The following is a 9741-nucleotide window of genomic DNA, read 5'->3' on the forward strand; positions in this document are numbered from 1 at the left end:
TCTATAAGGTTTCTTTTCACTAGTAAGTGTTCGTTAGTGCTGCATTCCGAACTAAATTCCGCTTATTCTTTAGGCTGATGGATGTCGAATTTATCGTCCAGTCTTTTTTTGATTTTTGTGAAAAGTTTATATATGTGTGAAAGCAAACTTATAGGACGGTAGTTTTTTAGAACTGTCATGTCTCATTGCTGATGTAATAAAATATTGACTGCATTGTTGTATTGAGAAGGAGTTTTTTTCTTGGTAAATGCATTAGGTGAAAGGCTTTGCCAAAGCCCGGATAATTTGATCCCTGTATACTTTTCGCTATCACATATCACTATGCGTTTGGTATAAGACTTATACACAGTTACCAAAACTTTTAATGGAAGACTTCGACAGTGTTATAGTAATATGGCATAAAATATAATCTACCAAAGAATTCATTTATTTGTTTTAAATGTTATCGTTTTTTCTGGAAGATGAATGTAGCAGAATGTAGCCATTTAGCTTAATAAAAACCTGTGCAAGTTTGTACAGCGCTAGGCAGTCCACTATACACTATGCCATGTACCTACTTGAATGAGTATATTTTTCCAATAACAGGTACATTATTTTTGAATCCGCAGTTTTTTCTATTCGAGGACTATACTTTTCAACTTGACGGCTTTGGCTCTGTTCCATAGTATTTTGTAGTTAATTATCTACTAATAAGTTTATTATTTTATTACCTGTACTCATAGCAGTATGATTTAATATTTTAGACCCTCCATGCACCAGGTATTTTGCAGCTTTAGTTGCCTGTTTCCTTTACCCATTCTCCTTGAGGACGGATATGTACAGCTGCGGTCACTAAATAGTTTACATCTGAATTTTTAGATTGTATTACTGTAAAATCGCACTGTTGTACGGATTTGCTAAATGTTGTGCTTGTCAAAAATTTCGCGCGTATTAAAAAGTAAAATAAAAAGCTATTAAACCAGAGTTCAAAATATCTATAATGAATTTGAATCACGCGCAACAAACAAGAGCAATTACCAAGCTCAAAGGACAGCAAAAACTGTTTTGTTACATTTTGTGTGGGCAGTTAGAGTTATCTGAGAAGTACCACATTTTTAGAAGTAAATCAAATCGAGTGCGGCTCATAATATTAGGAGCAACATTATTTTTGAACATCCTTTTCGTTGACGAATAATCCCGAATGAAATTCATTCGCACTATTCTCATGTAGCTCAGTAAACTTAGAAATTGTACAATTTCCTTTCGTCGCGTCATCGGACACCTCGATAAATATGGTGTCCGCTCGTTTTGCACGTCTCCGTTGGGCCATGGCGGACACCGGTGTCCACTCTATTTTTTTTAAAGCGTTAACAAAAAATGGTTCAAAAGATGGGGATTCGATTTGAATGCGGATTAAATGTTTAAATTTTGTTTAATATTGCTTTTGTCCAGGGGAACATTTTGTTGAAAAATCCTTGGCGCATAACCTGTTAATAAAAAAACTGTGGTTCTACTTATGTTAAAATGTTTTGCTGCCTATAAAAATGCCCAGTTATCTCTTATTTTAGATACAATTTTTGCTTTAATATGTTGTTGAGTTAAGTAGTTTGTTTATTCCTTAATAATAATAAAAATAATAACAACAACCCTATTTTATGTAAAAACCATCATTTAAACTCTTCATAAATTGCAGGAATTCAAAATAATATAAAAATTTTGAACCTTAATAATTATTACAATTAATGAAGTAACATAGGTAATCAATTGTTTGTTGTTTGTTTGTTTATTTAATTATTTGTCTGTCATAATAAATATAAAATAATGTCAGATCAACCAAATACACTGTTCAAAATATAGGCGCATAACAAAATATGTCGCATTGGCTAGGATGATTCTACTGTTAAGCTCTGCTCAGTTTGTTACGTTGCTTTAAAACTTGGGCAAATTTCAGTTTTCCTGGAATTTTTAGCGAATTATCAATTGGGCATAAACCTGCATTCTGGAAATGTCATTCCGTTATTATTAATAAACCACGTGTTTACTTTAATGTTGCTTATATATTCTACTAAGTAATTTAACAGCCATATAGCGAAAGAAGCTGCAGATTAAAAAAAAATAACATTTTTTTCAATGACACGCACAGTTTCTCATAGATCTCCGTATTTGTCGATAAAATTAGCAGGCTACAAAAAAAAAAAGTTGGAATCGAAAGTGAGTCGCTGTAACCGTAGAGAGGTTTATGTACAAAACGTTTCATTCATTTTAGTGTGGTCACTTTCATCGTAAAATTATGAAACTTTAAGAAATCAATGTAAACACAAAAGAAAGTGCAAAGATCAAAACGAATCTGGCAAGTTGTATCAAAGTAAATTTGAAAAATAAACATAGATAGCTTTGTCGCAAATTGTATTATAAATTGTTCATTTAATCTCGAAAAAAGAAATTTTTCTTCAGTTTTTATTTTTTTTTTAATAGCTAATCCTTTTGCCTGAGCTCTAACAGGTAAAACGGTTACATTTGACCGACTCCAACGAGTCAACGATACCATATTTCTTTATTCGGGGTGGTTAATAGTAGTGTAAATTTAAAATTGCAAATTTTTTTAATAATTTTCAATAAAATATCTTAATGTGGTATATTTTATTATAACTACTATCTGATCTGTAAAGATCAATGAGCAGTTTTTGTTTAACTTGAATTCTTAAATTAAAACAAGAAAACTTAAACTAAGTAACTACTTACTAACGATTCTTAGACTACAATAACTTAACTACACACATTTTGATGTATCTCACTGCCGCACTGTAGGTTGTTTTATATTATCACTTCACCAACTTGAAAGGCATCTTTCTCTTGAGTCTTTTGACCAAATTCACACTGTCGAGGAGCTGGATGGTCTCGGGGTTACTGTGATTGAGAAGTCGTTTACTCGTGACTTCCCGCTCACTTCTCGACAGTCTAATTAACAGTGTCTATCTCTAAGTCTCTGTTACTTAAATACCAAGGGACACTAACAATGTTCCTCAGCACTTTATTCTGAAAATGATGGATTAGGTCTATATTGCTTTTGCCGGTACAACTACACAGCTGCGTGCAATTTGTTTGTATCGACGAATTTTATTGTAGATTGACATGAAGGAATATTTTCCAAATAATCAATACATTTTCTTGTACCTTAGGCCGAACTCTTTTCGTTTCTTCTTTACATGGGACTTCCAGCGTAGCCTTGCGTCTAGCGTGATACCCAAATATTTGGCTGTGTCTGCAATAGGTATTATTTATGCTAACCAGAGTATGTCTTTGATTTTTATTTGTAAAGTTGATATGGACGGACTTAGTTTCATTCAACTTAATTCACCACAGGTTAGTCCGTTCATGAACTTGATTAATGGAAGTTTGTAGATTTCGTCGTGATGTTTGCCTACGGCAAAGAGAGCAGTATCACTGGTATTAAGCAAATATAGAACTGGACCAAATACACTACCCTGTGGTACTTCCGCATCAATTTCTTTTAATTCGGAATATGCTTCTTCATGTTTGATGACTCTAAAAACTCATTTGATATGTATGATTTCAACAACTGTGTATATTGTTTGAGCAAAAGCTTACTTAATTTGCATATAGGCTCCTTGAGCTTCACCTTATCAAAAACCTGTGCCACATCGAGGAAGACAGTGAAACAGCCTTTTCCTTCTTTTTACGTTTTTCCAATTATGTCCGTTATTTTTGTGGACTGTGAACGCCTTGGATATCATCATTGGAGGTTGGATATCATCATTACTATCTTTACTCTATCTACTGCTGCTCTGAAGAGTTGTATAGAACTGCATTTAAACCAGTCCCTTAAATTTTTCAAACATGACACTCTCCTTCTTCCTTCCTCCTCTTATCTTTCCCTGTATTATCAGCCTTAGCAGTTCATATCGCTGTCCCTTCATTATGTGTCCCAGATATTGTAACTTTCTTATTTTTATTGTGTTTATTATTTCGAATTCTTTGCTATCTAATCGTCCATGCTATTCTAAGCATCCTCCTGTAACACCACATTTCAAAGGAGTGTAACTTATTTATTTACTTAAACACGTAGCATATCAGTAAGAAAACTAAATTTATGGTGATCAGTAAAAAGAACATTCAACATATCGACTTGAATATTGAAGCCGAACGTATTGAAAGAGTACACCGATTTAAATATCTGGGATATACAGTAAATGGTAAGTGGGACCCAGATGTAGAGATTAAGATCCGAATTGAAATAGCAAGATCCAAATTCATCAAAATGAGAAAGCTCTTAAGCAACCGCCACCTAAGCGTTAACCTCCGATGGCGCGCCACGAAATGCTACGTACTCTCTACGCTACTTTACGGAGTTGAAGGGTGGACGTTAACAGCAGCAACTATAAAGAAGTTAGCGGCTCTAGAAATGTGGCTGTATCGACGCATACTGAGAATACCTTGGACAGACAGAGTGACCAACACAGAGGTATTAAGACGAATGGGTAAAGAGATGGAATTGTTAACAACTGTTAAAAGGAGGAAAGCGTCATACCTTGGCCATGTGTTCCGTAATGATAAGTACAGTCTGCTACAGCTTATCGTGGAAGGCAAGATTGAAGGTAGAAGAGGTTTGGGTAGAAAGAAGAAATCCTGGCTGAGAAATTTGAGAGAATGGTTTCAAATACCAGAAGCCGCGAACATAATACATGCGGCACAAAACAGAGAAACCTATCGTTTGATGGTCGCCAACCTTCGCTAGAAGACGGCACATAAAGAAGAAAAAGTAGCATATCAGTGCTCTTACTCTCAGTTCTAATCTAAGTTCTTTGTTTCAGGGAATTGTTTTCAGTTTTACAAACCCATTTCTTGCTATTTGTATCCTGGCTCTTATTTCGGTTGTTTGATCATTATTGTCTGAAATCCAGGTTCCTAGGTATTTGTATTTATCAACCCTTTCTATCGGTACATTTCCCAAATGTATGTTTGTTGGTATATTTGTTTTCATTGTTATTATCATGTATTTGGTCTTTTTTATATTCATTTTTAGTCCATATTTTTCACAGAAACTGTTTGTTTTGTTTATCAGTAATTGGAGTTGATTCCACTTCGGTGCCTGAACGAGTAAACATCGTTTTTGCCGTTCTCGTAATTTACAGTGTTTATAATAGTTTTTAAACTTGTTTTGCGATTTATACTTGTTCCAGACAATAACAAAGTGCAGTGTAACTATATACGTGTACTTTCGCGGGTGCATATAATCGCTAAACTTGTATAAACAATATTTCATTAAGTGCATTATAACCTTACAAGAAAATAACAACATTGTCGGACATTACACTAGTTGCTCCATATTTAGGCAACTTCCATCACTATGGTGTATGATAAGTTGCCGCCTTCTGACACTCAACAATGAATACAAACAAATTGCAAGAAGCTGTCTTTGACTACGAGGATGCTTCAAACCCAACAATGTCAACAAACCAAATTGTAACCAACACAAACCCAACCACCAACAGTAACATATCTTACACGGCTGCAGTAAAATCAGCACCTAGACCAACGTTCCCAAAAAAGGATCATGCTGTGGTTCTTCATGCCGAGAACATTTTAAAGCTATACGATTATGTACATGCAATCGGAACTATCATTGGGGCCAAGAACATTTGCTTCGCATCCAGGATATCGAATAATAGGGTATGTATTTACTTATCTAATTCTGAACTTGTCGAAAAATTGATAAAGTCTCATCCATTCATTCAAATTAATACATTTTCACTAAATATTCGGAGACTTATATCTCCAACCAAAAGAATTGTTATTTCAAATATATCACCTTTTATTCCTCATGATCTAGCTGAAAATGCTATAAAAAGTCTTGGCTTACAACTAGCATCCCCCATATCGTTTCTAAAAGCAGGTATCCCTGGAGATGAATACAGTCATGTTTTAAGCTTCAGGCGCCAAGTTTATATATTTCCCCCTTCTGATAACTACGAACTACAAACATCAATAACTATTCCATATGATGGTCATGAACATAGAATTTTTCTTTCTACAGATAGAATGGAATGTTTTATCTGCAAGCAAACAGGACATGTTGCAAATAACTGCATTAATCCCCCATCGGTCATTATTCCTATACAGTCAGAAACCCGAGCTCCCATTTCTAACAATGAACCTAGCACGAATACAAATGAAAGCGTCCAATCATCTCAAGACATTCCAGTAATAGGCCAAAAAAGACCTCCTTCGGAATCACTTAATGACGAATCTAGTCTTCCTACAACTCCGTTAGCTGAAACCTCTGAAATGCAACCGCCTTATATCCCTAATGAATTAACTAAAAGAAAATCCAAAAAGAAAAAGCGAAAAACGGATGATACCAGTATCTCTGATATTACTAAACTTGACATTACCGAATATTACAACAAAAATCCACAAAACAATATACTCTCCTTAAACGATCTTTTTGCGTTTTTAGAAAATACTAAAGGCAGCAGTGACCCCTATCATGAGGCCCTAAAGTTTACAAACGACATCAATACACTCCTTACCAATTTGATTTCTATCTACCCGCATCTTTCTCAAAGAACAATAAAAAACAGATTTACACGATTAATGAAAAAAATCAGACATCAATGCAATGTTAAATCTGCAGAAAATAACGATACAATAACATTACCATGTCTTTCACAAACAGATCCCAGTGACGATGAATCTTACTCTGATACTTCCCTTGCCTCCCAAAACTCTTTAAAATAATCTTTCTCTTTAATACAATGGAATTGTGATGGGTTTTACGCCCGTCTAGAACGCATCCAACAACTTATCCAAGAGACCGCTCCAGATATTCTTTGTCTACAAGAAACAAATTTAAAGGAAACCCAAAATCCGTACCTAAAAAATTACATAGGCTATCATCAGATTAGATCCACACCCCTACGCGCAAGTGGCGGTACTTCTATTTTTATATCGTCAGATATATATTCCGAAAAATTTAACATCACTTCTAATTTAGAAGTAGTAGCTGTTTCATTCTGGTGTCCTCATAAAATCACTATTTGCAATATATATCTACCACCTAATAAGGGGATAAATCACACAGAAATTTCTAAACTAATAGCAGAACTCCCACCCCCATTCATCCTCGTAGGAGATTTTAATGCTCACAGCACAATGTGGGGATCTAACAGCACATTTGGCAGAGGAAAAATTATAGAAAACATAATTAGCAATGAAGATATATTTCTACTCAATACTGGTTGTAGCACCCACTTCAATATATCTTCAGGAACTTTCTCAAATATCGATCTCAGCCTTTGTGATCCAAAACTAGGTCCATCTCTAACATGGTGTCCTCTAGATAGTCTTTTCGATAGTGATCATTTCCCTATATTAATCTCAGACAATAAACCCAAATCGTACAACCCAATAAGTAAATGGCGTATTGCACAAGCGGACTGGATGAATTTCAGTCTAAACGTCCGAGATCAAGTCAATTCAATTAAATATGAATATAACATAGACCACTTAGTTGATCAGTTCACTAATTGCATAATTAACTCTGCTCAAAAATATATAGGAAAATATTCTGTTAAACCTACACGAAAATCAGTTCCTTGGTGGAATGACTCCTGTGCTGTAGCAGTTCGTGTATGCAAGAAAGCTCTGAATAAATATAGACGAACAAGAACTAATGAAAATCTTATCAAGTTTAAATTAGCTAAAGCTAAATCAAAACGTATCATAAAGGAAAGCAAAAAGACTTCATGGAACCTTTATATCAATTCTATTTCTTCCGACACACCTCCAAGCCAAGTTTGGAACAAAATTAAACATATGAAAGGACAAAGCACCGCCTACAAAATCCCCGCCTTAATTCATGACAACAAAATAGTGACTCAAAGTCAAAGTATTGCCAAGATCTTTGCGCATCACTTTCAATCGAAAACGCTAAACCAAAATAAGTCTCCTTTACACTCTTTTAACATCGCAAGTGGTAAAACTAACGATATTTCCAACCCAATAAACCTACCCTTTTCTAAACAAGAATTGACTCTAGCTCTATCCACTACAAAAAACTCAGCTGCTGGCCCTGATGACATCCCCTCAATTTTCCTCAAATATCTCCATGAAGAAACCATAAACAAATTGCTTGAGTTGTACAACCTAATCTGGTCCCGACAAGAATTTCCTTCCAAATGGAGGGAATCCATTATATTTCCTATCAAAAAAAGCAGCTCCCTTCCCAACTCTCCAAACTCGTTTAGGCCAATCTCACTAACATGTACCCTTTGCAAATTATTGGAAAAAATGATCAATAAGCGATTAATATGGTATCTAGAAAAAAACAATATCCTTAACCCTGCTCAATCAGGTTTTAGACCTAATAGAAGCACCACTGATAATTTAGTGATCCTACAAACAGATATAGCAAATGCTATGGCCTCCAAGCAAGACGTAATTGCAGTAATTTTTGATATAGAAAGTGCTTTCGATACAACATGTAAGTCGGTTATCCTTAAAAAACTGGTAGAAAATGATCTTACGGGCAACATATTTTGCTTTATAAACAACTTTTTAAATAACAGAAATTTCAGAATCACAGTTAACGGAGTATTATCCGACAAATATGTCACTGAAAATGGTGTACCTCAAGGTTCTACTTTGAGTTCTACCCTCTTTCTGCTAGCCATCAATGATATTTGCTCTCATATAAAATCTCCTGTTAAATTTGCCCTATACGCAGACGACCTTATTGTATACTGCCAAGGAAAATCCACAGCTGCAACCTCATCTTTATTACAAAATTCTGTCGAGTCCCTTACTACATGGTCCGAGAAAACTGGCTTTAGGTTCTCTTCCAATAAATCCAAAATAATTAAATTCACCAGGAGATACAACAGCACAGAAATACCCAAAATAACACTAAACGGAGTAAGTTTAGAGTCAATTGATCATTACAAGTTTTTAGGACTAACTGTCGATAACAAACTCACCTGGCGACGTCATATCGATGAAATAAAAGGCATCTGTTTAAGCAGAATGAATTTGTTAAAGACATTGTCCCACCATCAATGGGGTGCCGATGAAAGTGTACTACTCAAAATATATCGAGCTATAATCCGATCCAAATTAGACTATGGTTGTATAGTTTACTTGTCTGCATCCAATAATTTATTACAATCTTTAAACTCTGTTCACAACACTGCTCTCCGAATTTGCTTAGGAGCTTTTCGATCCAGTCCCGCTGAAAGTCTCTATTGTGAATCTCATGAACTCCCGCTTTACCTCCGGAGGCAGCAACTACTCCTATCTTATGCTAGCAGAATTTCGTCGAATCCGACTAACCCTGTATTTAATCTTCTGACTTCGCCAAGACCTGGACTCGTAATCTCGCCCAGATGTATACTTTCAATCCCACAGATCCTACAACCCTTGTGCCAAGACACAAAATTATCTCAAACAATTGCATCTATAAAATCACAATCCCCGCCATGGTCTAGAACACCTCCTTTTATAAACACTTCTCTCTGTAAATTTAATAAGCAACAAACAAATAATATCTTTTTTCGACAAGCTTTCAAAGATATTGTGAATACATCCCACTATGATAAGGTGCTTTATACCGATGCATCCCGAAACGCCGATGGAGTTGGCTGTTCTGTCACTACAGTTGATACAGTGCTGCGACAATACCGAATATCAAACGAATGTAGCGTATTTTCAGGAGAACTCTTTAGTATTTCAAAAGCTCTCGAGTTC

This window comes from Diabrotica undecimpunctata, chromosome 6 (assembly GCF_040954645.1).
Source record: "Diabrotica undecimpunctata isolate CICGRU chromosome 6, icDiaUnde3, whole genome shotgun sequence".
Classification (NCBI taxonomy): Eukaryota; Metazoa; Arthropoda; class Insecta; order Coleoptera; family Chrysomelidae; genus Diabrotica; species Diabrotica undecimpunctata.